Below are 13,441 nucleotides of genomic sequence, written 5' to 3'. Positions count from 1 at the left end.
GGCATGACATTTTCTCCACGCCCCTCAAGTCACAACATGTTAATAGCTGTGTACGACACCTATGCCATCTGTAAGAGATTCTTTTCTAGGGCACACGTAATCCAAAATATTCCATCCGTCAGAGCGTGTGTCAGACCATGTGTCTCAATTTCTAGACAAAAAATATGGCCCTTGTACCTATGTCCGTCCTGTTTACAATCACTTCTAACCCAAATGCTGCTGGGTTCTTATTGTGTTTTTTGGCCTTATCCTTAATTGACATGAAGAAAGCTGCTCAGCACCTTACAGGCAGATCATCCACCTCATCTTATACTTGAAAGCTAGTGCTAACTTTCTGCTTCAGCTCTTCTTCTCTTGCTCAAGGACCTCCATGTATCTGGGCTTCCACATGAGCCAGCACAGTCTCTGGTATTAAGAAGCACTTAATAAATATCTCTTAGGTAAACAAATGTCAATATGTTTTCTTCCTTTTCTTCCCCTCATCCTTCTCAGTGATAGCAGAGGCAAGGGGTCAGTCTAAACAAAGAGGAATATAAATCACCCAGATCCTGAACCCATGCCCAGTGCATCCAGGTAACAGCACTACCTCGTCCTGCCTGAGGTTTCTCATGGAACAATGTCAACTGGACAAAAGATCAGCGGGATGAATCCTGAGTACACAGCATCCCAGAAAAGCTCAACCAGACCAGCTAATTTACATATTTATTCAAAACCAAATCCACCTCCTCTGTTATCACTTTTCACTCCAGGCCACTTCTACCTTGGAGTGCCACTCTCGAGGCAACCTTGACCAGCCTGGGCAGTGCCTCAGTGCTGCCAGTTACATTGCCTCAAGTTGGCTCATACAATCACCTCTATGTATGACTGTAATATTGTGATTTATAAGTAATACATATTTTTTAGACAAATGATCTTTGATCCCATTTCTGGCACAGAGTTTCTAAAACCCTTGGAACTTCCAAATTGAGGAGAGCTATTGAGGTATTTTTCGTTATGTTAATGAGGTGACTTTTGGAAAGCATCTAAGGATGGGACTGGTCTCCAAAGGGGCCCTGTGATTCCAACAATCCCCATGTGATCAGAGGGTTGGAACTTCCAGTTCCACCCCCAGACCTCTGTTGAGGGGAATGGGGCTGGAGACTGAGTTCAATCATCATGGCCAATGACTTAGTCATGCCTATGTAATGAAGCCTCCAGAGAAACCCAAAGGAGAGGGTCTGGAGAGCTCCCAGGTTGGTGAACATGTGGAGGTGCGGGGAGAGTGGCTTGCCCTGAGAGAACGTGGAAGCTCTGTGCCCACTCGATACATATCTTGCCTTATGGATCTCTTCCATCTGACTATTTCTGAGCTACACCCTTTTATAATAAACTGCTGATGAAGTATGCAAAATGTTTCTCTGAGTTCTGTGAGCCCCTCTTGCAAATTAACTGTACCTAAGGAGGGATTTGTGGGAACCTCTTACTTATAGCCAGTTGGTCAGAAGCACAGGGTAACAGCCTGGGCTTGCGACTGATGTCTGAAGCGTGTGTGTGTGTTGGTGGGTTGAGGGAGCAAAGCAATCTTGTAAGACTGAACACTTACCCTGTAAAATCTGATGCTATCTCCTGGTAGATAGTGTCAGAATTGAAAGCCTGAGAATTGTTTGTTGGGGTGAGGAACTGCCCCCATCCATGTTGGAAATTGGGTCTCAACAGAATAACATTTTCGTGATAATATGGGGCATGTTTTGATGCCCCAGATTTTCTTATATGAAGCCTAGACACTTCTTCCTGGGAGACAATGCTAGCTAGTTTTCTTCCAAGTGTGGGCAAACCATATTTTGATTCAGTGATTAGAATGTTCAAAGTACCAGAGGTTTATTTTCTATTACAGTTTATCGATGGTATTAAACCAACCTCTCTGTTTTCCACTTTCTGTGTACGTTTTTGGCCCTGGTGTTTTGTACAACCTGTTTTTCCCCACATGGTTAATTTTACTTATTTCTAAAATACTATTTGAACTTGAACTTACAAATACATTTTCTTTGCAATTGTGGCTGTCATGTTTACTCTCTAGTAACCGCAACAATAATTGTTAATATTTATTGACTTATACATTTATGGTCCTTGGCACTATTCTTTCCATGCATTATTTAATGGCCATAATGAGGTAGGTGCCACTGTCATCCCCATATTACAGGGAAAGGAATTGACACACAAATAAAGTGAATGACCTGCCTGAGACCACACAGGTAATAAGTGGTGGAGGCAGGATTCAAACGTAAGCAGTGTGATTTGAAAACTTAAGCACTGCACGGCACCAGAAGGAAAACACTGACAACCAAAATGACGTAAATATCTAAAACCTTCCTAATGGCCAGAAATAATCACAGCAACACCATGAATACAGTCACAAGACAGGCAACAAACTGAGAAAAAAAGTGCAACATATACGTCAAATACTGTGTTAACATATAACTAAAACAGAGCAGGACCCCATGGTCCTGCTCCCCATGTCCTCTGCCTGCCTTTCGTCTGCGGAAAAGCCTTAGCCAAAGGATAACTTCAATCAGAGAAGTGAGAAAATGCAGAAACAAAGGAAATCAGTCCAACAAGACTAAATAATCACAGTTTAGTCATTAAGCAGAGGCAAGGATCTTTAGTTCCTTCTCAAGGGCTGTAGATAATATTCTGAGCCCTATCCTGTGAGCTGCTTTGTAGAGACTGAAACCCCCACCAGGTGGAAGACGTTAACGACATGATGACCAGACTGTAGCCATGACACAAGCTGCCACAATTCCGAAAACTGGCCTCAAAGAAATGGGAACAAACTGACCCTGGAACTGAAGATTAACTGTACCTAAAACAATCCAGATGATGCTGCTCAGACCACCACGTGACCACTGTCAAGATAACTGTCAGAGTTGCCTGTGCTGTTTCTACGTGTAGCCCCCTCCCTCTGCTTGTAAAAGCTCTTGCCCTCTGATTGTCAGGGGAGGGAGTCGGCCCTTGGACAGAAGTCCGCCCTCCCCCGCAACCCTCCAGACCCCCATGGCACCCTGGTTGCTGGCATTTGAAATAAAGCAAACTTTCCTTTCTATCAACATTGCCTGTTTATTGGCTTTTGAGTGGTGAGCAGCTGGATCCCCACTTTCGATTACATAACAAACTCTTATTCATGAAAAAAAAGCTCTTATAACATATCAAGAGCTCCTGTCTACAGGAGATAGGCAGAAATGGTAGTGGGCAAATTCCAAAAGACAGAGCCCAAAAGCCTCTCAGAGTTTGGCCTCCATCCTCTGCTCTCTTGAAGCCCCAGACCCAGCTCTTCAATTGCCTGCTCAGCGTTTCTACCCACACATCCCAAAGGCACCTCAAACTAAGATGTCCAAAATCTGGATCCCTGGATCTTTTCCAAGTGTTGCTAATCCTCTGTGAGGTTTCCACCATCCCTCCTGCTACACAAACTGGAAACCTTAGGCTTATTCTGGACATTGGCTCCCCTCACCTCCTATACTTCATCCATCAGCAAATCCTGGCTCTTTTGCCTCCCTCTCTTCTCTCAAGTCTGTCCTGTTGCCTCTCCTCCACTGTCACCACCCTTTGTCCAAACCACTGTCTCTCACTGCAGTTTGTAAGAGCTTCCACCTGGCTCTGGCATCTATGCAGAGCCTTCTAAACCATTTCCCACAGCGGGTCCATACATGTAACAATGCAAATCTCACCATGTCAACCTCTTCCCCATCGCAGACAAATTGCTTCAGTGCCTGTCCTTTGACTCAGGGTCCAGCTTTTGGTCCACATGACTGGACCCACCCACCTTTCCAGTCTCATCTCACCATCCTGGCCCTTGCTCCCTGCACGCTGGTCACACTGCCTCTCCATCCCCACACCACCCTGTCCTGCCTTCCTGATGCCTGTGCCCTGCTGGGAACCCTGCTGGGGGCCTTCCTCCACATCTTCCCCTCAGCCAGGCTTATTTGGCTCTTCTGTAACATCTCAAATAATTCATCCACCCCTGGGGACACCTTCACTGAGGTTCTTGACTGGGCTGCCTCTCCCTCAACCCCCTTCTCTCACAGTCCCGTGTTCTTCTCCTTTGAGACAGTCACTCCAGATGAATTTTTTTTTATTTCTCTAGTTACTTCATTAACATCTGGGGCCCTGTTATGAGTTGAATTATGTCTACAACAAAAATGATATGTTGAAGTCCTAAATCCCTGTACTGCAGAACACCACCTCACTTGGAAATAAAGCCCTTGCAGATGTAATTAGTTTAAACAGGGTCATCCTGGAGTAGGTGGGCCCCTAATCCAATGAGACCAGTTTCCTCACAAAAATGTATCCATGTGAAGACAGGAACACAGGAAGAGCACCATGTAAAAATGGAGGACTGGGTAATGCATCTTCAAGCTGAGGAACACCAAAGATTGCCAACAAAGGAACAGAAGCCAGAAATCAGCAAGGAAGGATTCTCTGACAGGCTTCAGAGAGGGCATGGTCCTTCCAACACCTTGATTTCAGACTTCTGTCCTCCAGAACTGAGACAATACATTTCTGTTGTTTTGAGGCCACCCGGTTTGTGACAGCTCGTTATGGCAGCCCTAGGAAAGGCATCCAGTACCCTCTCAGACCCTAAGCTCCATGAAGATGAGAACTCTTTTTTTTCCTCACTGTTGCTTCCACAGGTCACAACATAGCACCTGCACATATTAGCCATTTATAGATAATTGAAAATGAGTGAAAAAATAGGCTAATAAAGAAATGAATGGCAAGACCTTAAATGTCACTGATAATCAAAGAAAGTGAAATAAAACAACAAATTCATTGGCAAAGATCAAAATGTTAACACCTGTGTTTTCATCAGAATGGGAAATGGACAGTCACAGAGTAAGGCTGTGTCCTTTTTATAATCAAAAAAATAAAACTAGTTTCAGAAAGGTAAGTAATAGTGCAAAGTATTACATACTAAGTGTCAAATGAATGATATAATTCATGAAGCACAGGAATCATCCTTTGTGCTTGCTGGATTCTAATGTTGAAAATACAAAAATGGTGGTATGCTCTCGCAATTCAGGATTATTATGCCAATTCAATTTAAAAAGCCTCAAGAAAGCTCCATACTGTTCTCCATAGTGGCTCTACCAATTTACATTCCCATCAACAGTGTAGGAGGGTTCCCTTTTCTCCCTTAAAAAACTCAAAATAGAGCCACCATATGATCCAGCAATCCCACTCCTGGGCATATATCTGGAGAAAACCGTAATTCGAAAAGACACATGCACCCCAATGTTTATTGCAGCACTATTTACAATAGCCAGGACATGGAAGCAACCTAAATGTCCATTGGCAGAGGGATGGATAAAGAAGATGTGGTACATGTATAAATGGAATATTACTCAGCCACAAAAAAAAAATGCCATTTGCAGCAACATGGATAGACCTAGAGATTGTCATACTGAGTGAAGTAAGTCATACAGAGAAAGACAAATATCATATTATATCACATATGTGGAATCTAAAAAAAATGGCACAAATGAATTTATTTACCAAAACAGAAATAGAGTCACAGGTGTAAAAAACAAACTTATGGTTACCAAGGGGGAAGAGGGGGGAGGGATAAATTAGGAGATTGGGACTGACATGTACATACAACTATATATAAAATAGATAACTAATAAGGACCTGCTGTGTAGCACAGGGAACTCTACTCAATACTCTGTAATGACCTATATGGGAACAGAATCTAAAAAAGAGTGGATACATGTATATGCATAACTGACTCACTTTGCTCTACAGCAGAAACTAATACAACATTATAAATCAACTATACTCCAATAAAAAACTTTTTTTTTAGTTAAAAAGGGCTCAGAAGCCAAGAAGTGGGCCCAGTGCTTTCTTGCGGGGGTTTATAGCAACACCTCAGGCAAGTTGCAGGGAGAACCTGAAGAGAGATAGCCAACCCTCCCAGAGGCAGTGGCTCAGACAGCACAGGGGGAGGAAACTGGGATGCTTGCTTATCTAACCCAGGAGCCAAGGCTAGGGAGGGGAAACAGGCCAGGGAGGGGGAGAATAAATTCCATTTCTCAAAAGCTTTATTATTAATATTATTACCAACTTGTCATTATGTACTTTTCAGGCCCTCAGTTAGTCTTGCTCATAACAAAAGGTCAGAGACTATTCTTATTGCTTTACAAACCCAGAATTCAACAAATGGACACTGGTGAACTGTCAAAACCCCACAAACCTCGGTGGCTTCTTCTTACATGTGTGTCTTTGTTATCCTGGGCACGTTCTCCCAGGCCTCAAAGGGATGGCAGTGTCGCTGCAGCTGACAACAGCCAGAGCTGCTGGCTGTGGCAGCTAGACCTTGCTAGGACTCAGCCTGGGACGGCAGGAGGGGCTGGATGTCCCGGTCACATGGCCGCTGCCTTTCTAGCCCCCCAGCTCCTCACGGTACTGCTTTCTGCACAAAAGGGAAATCATTCTCTCCTAATACTTGTTGAGATGAAAATGACACAACAGTGCCCTAAATGCCATCAAGGGGGCATTTGAGCTGTGCCTAAACTAACCCAAAGCCAGAGAAACCTGCCCACATGAGTGTGTCATGAAAGCTGCCTTCACATAGAACAACTTGGAGTGAGTTATCTGCAACATGGGTCTTCCCTTCCAGGGGAAAGGGGTGGTGAGCTCTTGATCTTTGCTTTTTATCTCTTCTGTGCTAACATGCCCAGATACACTGCCTTAGGTGCTCCATAAATATTTGCAGCATCGAAATGAAACTAATTTCTGGAATTTCTTTCTTGCTTTGATGTGAAGTGCATCTTGGACAAAACGAAAAGAAATATTGAGTTGACAATCCAGAAGAGACATTCACCCTTTGATAGAAGGGCAAGAACCGGTGCGAGTTTCTGTCGTGCTCCCTGTGCCTGGTGAGCAAAGCTGCCCTGACATCTACCTACTGCTGTCCTCCCCTCCCCCGCCACCTGTGCTCTCTGCTCTGTCCTCAAGAGCAGCTAAGTGCCCTCTGGCACAAAAGACAGAAAGACTTTGATCTCTTGGTCCTCACCATGACCTGAGTTATCCTCAACTCTGTCTCCAGTTTCCAATTTCCTCAAAAGCCATTGAGGCACCGTGTAGGGCCCTGTGTGTATGTGAACACCAGGCTTGGAAAACTGACATGAACCACGCGTACGCCTGTGAAACCCACCTGAAACGCTCTGATGCCTTTTCTTATTTTTCATATCAGATTTTCAGAGTAAGCTATTTAAGATTCATCTCCCTGTTTATGCCATAAACAGTTGCATTCCTGACACCTTTCCAGAGGATGGTTCTATGCAGTGCCCTTTTAGCAGAAGGCCCTGCAGCCTAAGCAATTTTGGTCACAATACCAACTGCACTGATTAAATTAAAAGGACACCTGTGAGGTTCTTTTTTTTTTTTTTTTTCCCCTCCTTTGTTTCTTAGCTCCAATAAATAGACTAAATTATCTGTGTCTGAAGGAGGAGGTAATACTGGCTCCTTGGCTTCTTCCTCTATTACTCTGCTTTAATAGAAACCAACCTTCATTCCAAACAGTGTCCTTCATCCAATTAACAACCTCACAGCATCAAAATTCTTCTCATAATTAACCAATAACTATTACTTCCCCCCAAAGTCACCCCAGTGCACTTACTAGCCCTGTGTACTTCTACTCCCTTCTCAGACCACATCTAAATCAATACCAGAGAGCATAAAAGGTTGTTTTCCAAAGCACTGGGTTATTTATTGGTAGTTCTTTCTGGCAACTTCCCGTAGCTTGTTGAAGTGCAGGCCTGAACTCGGCCAATTACCACATGTGAAACAGACCATTGCTCCTAAGGACAATTTGATCAGCTTGGTTTCTCCTTGCTATTACCTTTTGGTTAGAATTTCACAGGGCTTAAATCAAGCGGCATCTCCTAGGACCTCAGAGCTGTTGCTTTCTCTATGAGCGCAGAGGAAAGGGCAGGAAAATGGCACTCTAATCAAATTCAGAGTCACTCGATTGACAATCGGTGGGTTTTCACGTTTGGGTCTGGGGTCTGTTTGGGGGGGGGGGGGGGCGGGGGGGGGGGGGGGGGGGGGGGGGGGGGGGGGGGGGGGGGGGGGGGGGGGGGGGGGGGGGTGGGGGGGGGGGGGGGGGGGGGGGGGGGGGGGGGGGGGGGGGGGGGGGGGGGGGGGGGGGGAGCGAGACAAGTTTACTTCTGCAAATAAGTAACTTATGTACAGGCTTAATCGGCAGCCCAGTGGACCCTGTACTCAAGCGAGTGAGTCAGTGGAATTCTGAGAAGTGGAGTCAAGAATTAGAGCTAAAGACGGAAGAAAGTTGTATGGGCTTAACCAGTATATCTGAGTCAACACTGTATCTCGGCCAAACATTTTCATGTGGCCTCTCTGAAGTTTTTCATGAAACATCAGTGTACCCTGCAAAGAGACGCGCTTTGATTTTACAGTCAGAGAGTACAGCCTTGGGGGAGGGGAGGAGCTTCAAATGATACAGAAGAGGAAGGGTGAATGCGTTGTTATTATTACGTATGACAATAGAGTAATAATAACACCGGGCTTGCGTGTGCTGAGATCCGTCGATGTGTGATCTTCCGGTGCTGGCCCACGCCCCCTCCCCCCATTTCAGCTTCCGTTCCAGATGAGGGAAACGGAAGCTGAAAGAGGATAAATAATGGGCTCAGGTCACAGCACTAGCCTGGAAGGGGCTGGGCCAGAGAGTTGACTGCAAAGCCACACAATGAGTCACCACCCATTATTTTCTTGGTTCCGTCTTCATTCAAAGGGAGTTTCAGAAATGAATGTCTCAGTGAAAAATTCTTTAGGTAGGAGCATTTATTGTAACCCTATCAGCAAAAATATTGGCCTGGAAAAGGGTGGAGATGATGTTCATCCACAGGTTTCAAGCAGCCACGGGAATACATTGCCCTGGAACCTCTCCCTCTATCCCTGGGACCGGGTGCTTTGATGTAATCACGGTTTAAGCAGGGAAAGGTTCTCTTCCTGACACTGAATTCACATGCCCTCTCCTGACACCTGAATCTTCTCTCACCTCTCAGAAAAATTACTATTGTAAACTTTACATATCGTTTTATTGAACATATGAACATACCCTCAGCATTTAAATGGAGAGGAACATGACATGTTGGTAGCCACTGTATTTTCCTCCCCACAGCAGCCTCTCCCTAGATTCCTGCCGACGTTTCTCGGATGCGCCCACCCACTCTTCTCTTTTTATTATCTTCTCTGCCACACTGGTCTTGCTCTTTCCCTCATTTTTCTCTCCTGAAATCATGGCCCCCAGAGACTACAGACACAATGCAGTCATTTAGTTGATCTCTATTCTACCCACTCTCCTCTGCCCATCCCGGGTTGTATGTTTCTTTGATTTTAAAATTACATTCCTGGCATGAAATCCATCAGAGTGAGGTACCCAGAAACTGTACTGTGTAGGGTTATACTTTCTTTAAGTACATTTCCCATCACGTGGGATCCTTCCTGAGTGGCTCTGTTTCCTCTTTCTCTATTGTTGTTATTTTTGCTGCTAATTTAGTGTTTTTCTTCTCTTTATTATATTTGCAAATTTGAAAGAAAGAGGGGAAATGAGGAGGAGACTTATGGAAAAAAAAAGACACAGAGGATACTGGAGAGTTAGCAAGGCAGTTTCTTGGGCAATGCTTGATAGTCCTATTTTTCTCATTCTTTCCTGCCCCACACTTAACCCATCTTCCTGGCACCCCACACATTCAGACAAAGCACTAGGTGTGATCCAAAGTGTCAGTGAATTAATTTCATAAATAAAATCCTCTACGTTGAGATATGAATGAATGTCACAAATGGACCACAGAGTCCTTGATCCCCTGTGACTCATTTTGGGCCAGTAGAATGCATCAGAGGTGATGCTGCGTGGCTTCAGAGACTAAGTCATAAAAATATCTGTAGCTTCATTGGGTCTTTTGGAATTCTTACTCTGAGGAAAGCCAGCAACTAGGTAAGAAACAGAATAAACTTTGAATAAGCCCAAGCTAGCCAACTGAGAGGTTACATAGAGAGAGAGGCACGCCCAGCCAGTGGGTTGGGCTGGTCCCACACTCCCAGCAGAGGAGCCGCCTTGAACATCCAGAGTCTTTAGGAGACTCAGTCCCAGTCTGACCGCAACTGCATCAGATGTGGAGCCCAATCAACCCAAAGAACCATGAGAAACCACAATAAATAATCATTTTAAGCTAAGCTTTGGGATGAGTTATACTAAAACAGTTAGCTAAAACATCTGCCTTTCATCGGAGCCAGTCCCCAGAGTCAACCTGAACCCAGAAATGACTGTTACCCCCCAAGGGTTCCTTTCAGTCCCATAAGGATTCATAGCATATCAAGCTCCATGCTGGGGGCTAAGAAAGAGCCCTGTGGAACTCTTCCATGACGAGGGGCATAAAAGGTCCAAAGAGGGCAATTATAAGATACAGTAAGTTAGCCTCACTGTTCTGCCTCTTTTTTTCTTTCAGCAATGCCTAAACCAGTAGTCTGAGAAAAGGTACATATCAAAATATCAAAAAGTCAGTCAAAGATTTTGAGAAAAACAAGGCAATATAGAGTTCACGATACCCAAGATTTTCTCCATCCAGGTTAATAACTTTCATTTGCATCTCATTTGCCTCATTAGAATATATGATTGCCTGTTGAGCACATCATCATTACAACTGGAATGACAGCTGTTCATTTGAGACATCTGACCATGCTGTGCCTTCTGCCCTTAAGAGAGTCAAGGTGCGAACCCTCTAGGTGTTTTTTATAAAGACGCCTCTGTTGACTATACCTTAAAATGTATATTAGAATCCCACTTTTGCTCAGGGGTCAAAGGAGATCTGCAGTGGTCTAGAAGGGTCTGATTAAAGATACCATTTCTAAACAGCATCTTTGCTGTATGGTCTACACACAGGACTCAAATTCCTGCTCAAATCTAAGTGTAGAAAATACTTTTCATATATTGATTATCTCTATAAATACAGGAGTCTATTGTGAGCAGTCAGAAAGTGAGACTTCTATAAACCAATGTCTTTGTTTGCCTTTGCTTCTAGAACACAGAGCCAATATAATACCTGAAACCCCTGATGTCTTCTCCCGCCTTGAGAAAGTTGATTTTATCCTGAAGAATTACACCCAGTTTAGCCTGTAAACTCTCTCAAGCATTGTTGAAAATAGGACAGTGTCCAAGTTTAATACATTCAGTAGGCTCTAGCTACCAACCTATCAGCAAAACTAAATCATCTAAAAAATGTTAATGCTGTGCACACCAGTACCAGTGCTGGGTGGGTATTTCTGGGGATCTTGACTATTCATGAGGTCTTGAGAATACCTACTGAAATCTGGACCTGGTGCCTCTACAACAAGACCTCCCACTTCCAACCTGCTGCCTCCCTGATTGTCTTTCAAACAAAACAGTTTTTAAAGGGGAGGGGTATCCCCTACATATTTATAGCAACAAAGTTCCTCTTTCAAAATGCAAATACCTCTGTGGAGAATTCGGTCTATGAGGCTTCCACACTTTAAAAACAGCATCTGTGATCAGACTCTCCTGGATCACTTTACTCTCTGCAGATCTCCTTTACCCCCTACTTTTTGGAAGAGTATGGGAGGAGGAGAGAACAGTAATTGTGAAGCTAGGACAGCTTGCCAATTGTATGTGGTTATCCCTTAATTTGTGTTTGGGAAAGAGATTTGGCTTGGACGTCAGACAGACCTCGTGGTGCTGCTGTGCACAGGAACCAGGGTCTGCTCCTCCGGAAGAATGAGAGTGATGATACACACTCACCAAGCACAGACAGAGTGGGCATTCAGTGCGGGTTTGCAGAAGGGTTAGAGTCAGGATTAAATTAATTTTGCAAATTCATCACCACAGTCTGGGGTTGTCTATATCAGAAATGATGCAAACATTGGGGCACAGGGAATTTCTTAAACTGTACTCAGTAATTGAATGGAGGTAAAAGAAAGTAGCTCATATTAAGTATTCAATAATATCCATTCCTTCTCTTTCCTACCAGAAAGGGCATATACAGGTGTGTGTGCTATGGACAAGCACAAAGCACCATGAGACGGAGTGATGGGTGAGGAAGGGACAGAGCAGGTTTGAAGGATGTTGCTCCCTATAAGCCAAAAGTAGCATGACCAACATTTTCTAGTTTCAGAGGTTAGAAAAGTTTACTTACAAGTGCTCTTGTCTTCTTTATATATGGAGTGCATTCCAGTGTAACTGACACTCATATATTACTCCACATCTATGTGATTTTGCTATTCTTATTTAGCTAAAAAGAAATCAGGGCATGCTCCAGGGTATAACATCTGCAGCAGAAACCCATATGTGCTGTTTATTTTTATGAATCAAGCACACTGTTTATAGTTATTTGCCCTTAATTTGAGCCCTGAACTAGAATTCTTTCTTTTGAAGATATCTAGTTAATTATAAGAGCACATAAACTAGAACTCAAACACATCCCAGGAACATTATGTATGTTTGTAATTTGTGTCAAAAACAACTCATTTACTTTTTTAAATCTATACGAAAAAGGGCAAAGGCATATCAGAAAAAGAGTAAACATTGGATTAGAATTTGGTGTTCTTCTTAAACTAGTTGGAAATTGTGACTGCAATTGGGATTCCCCTCAAAAAAGAATGCATTTATTTACCATAGATTCATCTCAATTGGATAAAGGTTAAAATGACCACAGTGATAAACTAATGTTGGAACAAAAAAGCCATCTAGCAATGAGTCTTAACTTTTGGTCTGGATGGATTTCTGCTGATCAATGATTTTTAGTAGGTCATAATGCATTGATTCTAATTTTTTGATTTAGCATCATTATTTAAGCCATTTGACCCCCTCAGTAGAACTCCCTTTAATTAATAACATATCATTGAGACCCTAGTTTTCATTATGCTTATTTTGTCCAAGGAGAAAAACTAGTTTTCTCAGTTAGAGACCCCACCTAATTCGAGTCATATCCTAAACGTGCTTTCAAATAGCTGTTCCTCAACCCCCGCAGATGTCTGGACTTGCCAGACATATATCCTGACTTATTTTAGGTCTGAAAATTTAGTCCTGATTACAAGAAGGACTGAGAAAAAGTATATATTTAAATTTGTCACCACCACTAAAAAAATAAATTCTAAACCAAAAACAAGGTTGAGGAAAATTGTTTTGAAATATTTGCTTTTTTCTTTAATTTTCTAAATACTTAAATATTTTTACAATATGAAAATTTCTTAAGAACAGTCAACAGTATGCTTATCTGCTACACAGCCTTGATAGCCCCAAAATAATTTCTTGAATGTGTGCAGCATGTACATTTTTATGTATTCTTTCATAATCTTCACTTTGCCCAATGTTGGAATCAGAAAATGCACTCTGGTTAGATATTTCTTACTAGTCTTGATGCAAACCAAT

This window comes from Hippopotamus amphibius, chromosome 6 (genome assembly GCF_030028045.1).
Source record: "Hippopotamus amphibius kiboko isolate mHipAmp2 chromosome 6, mHipAmp2.hap2, whole genome shotgun sequence".
In the NCBI taxonomy this organism is placed as follows: Eukaryota; Metazoa; Chordata; class Mammalia; order Artiodactyla; family Hippopotamidae; genus Hippopotamus; species Hippopotamus amphibius.
Note: the sequence above shows the minus strand (reverse complement) of the source record.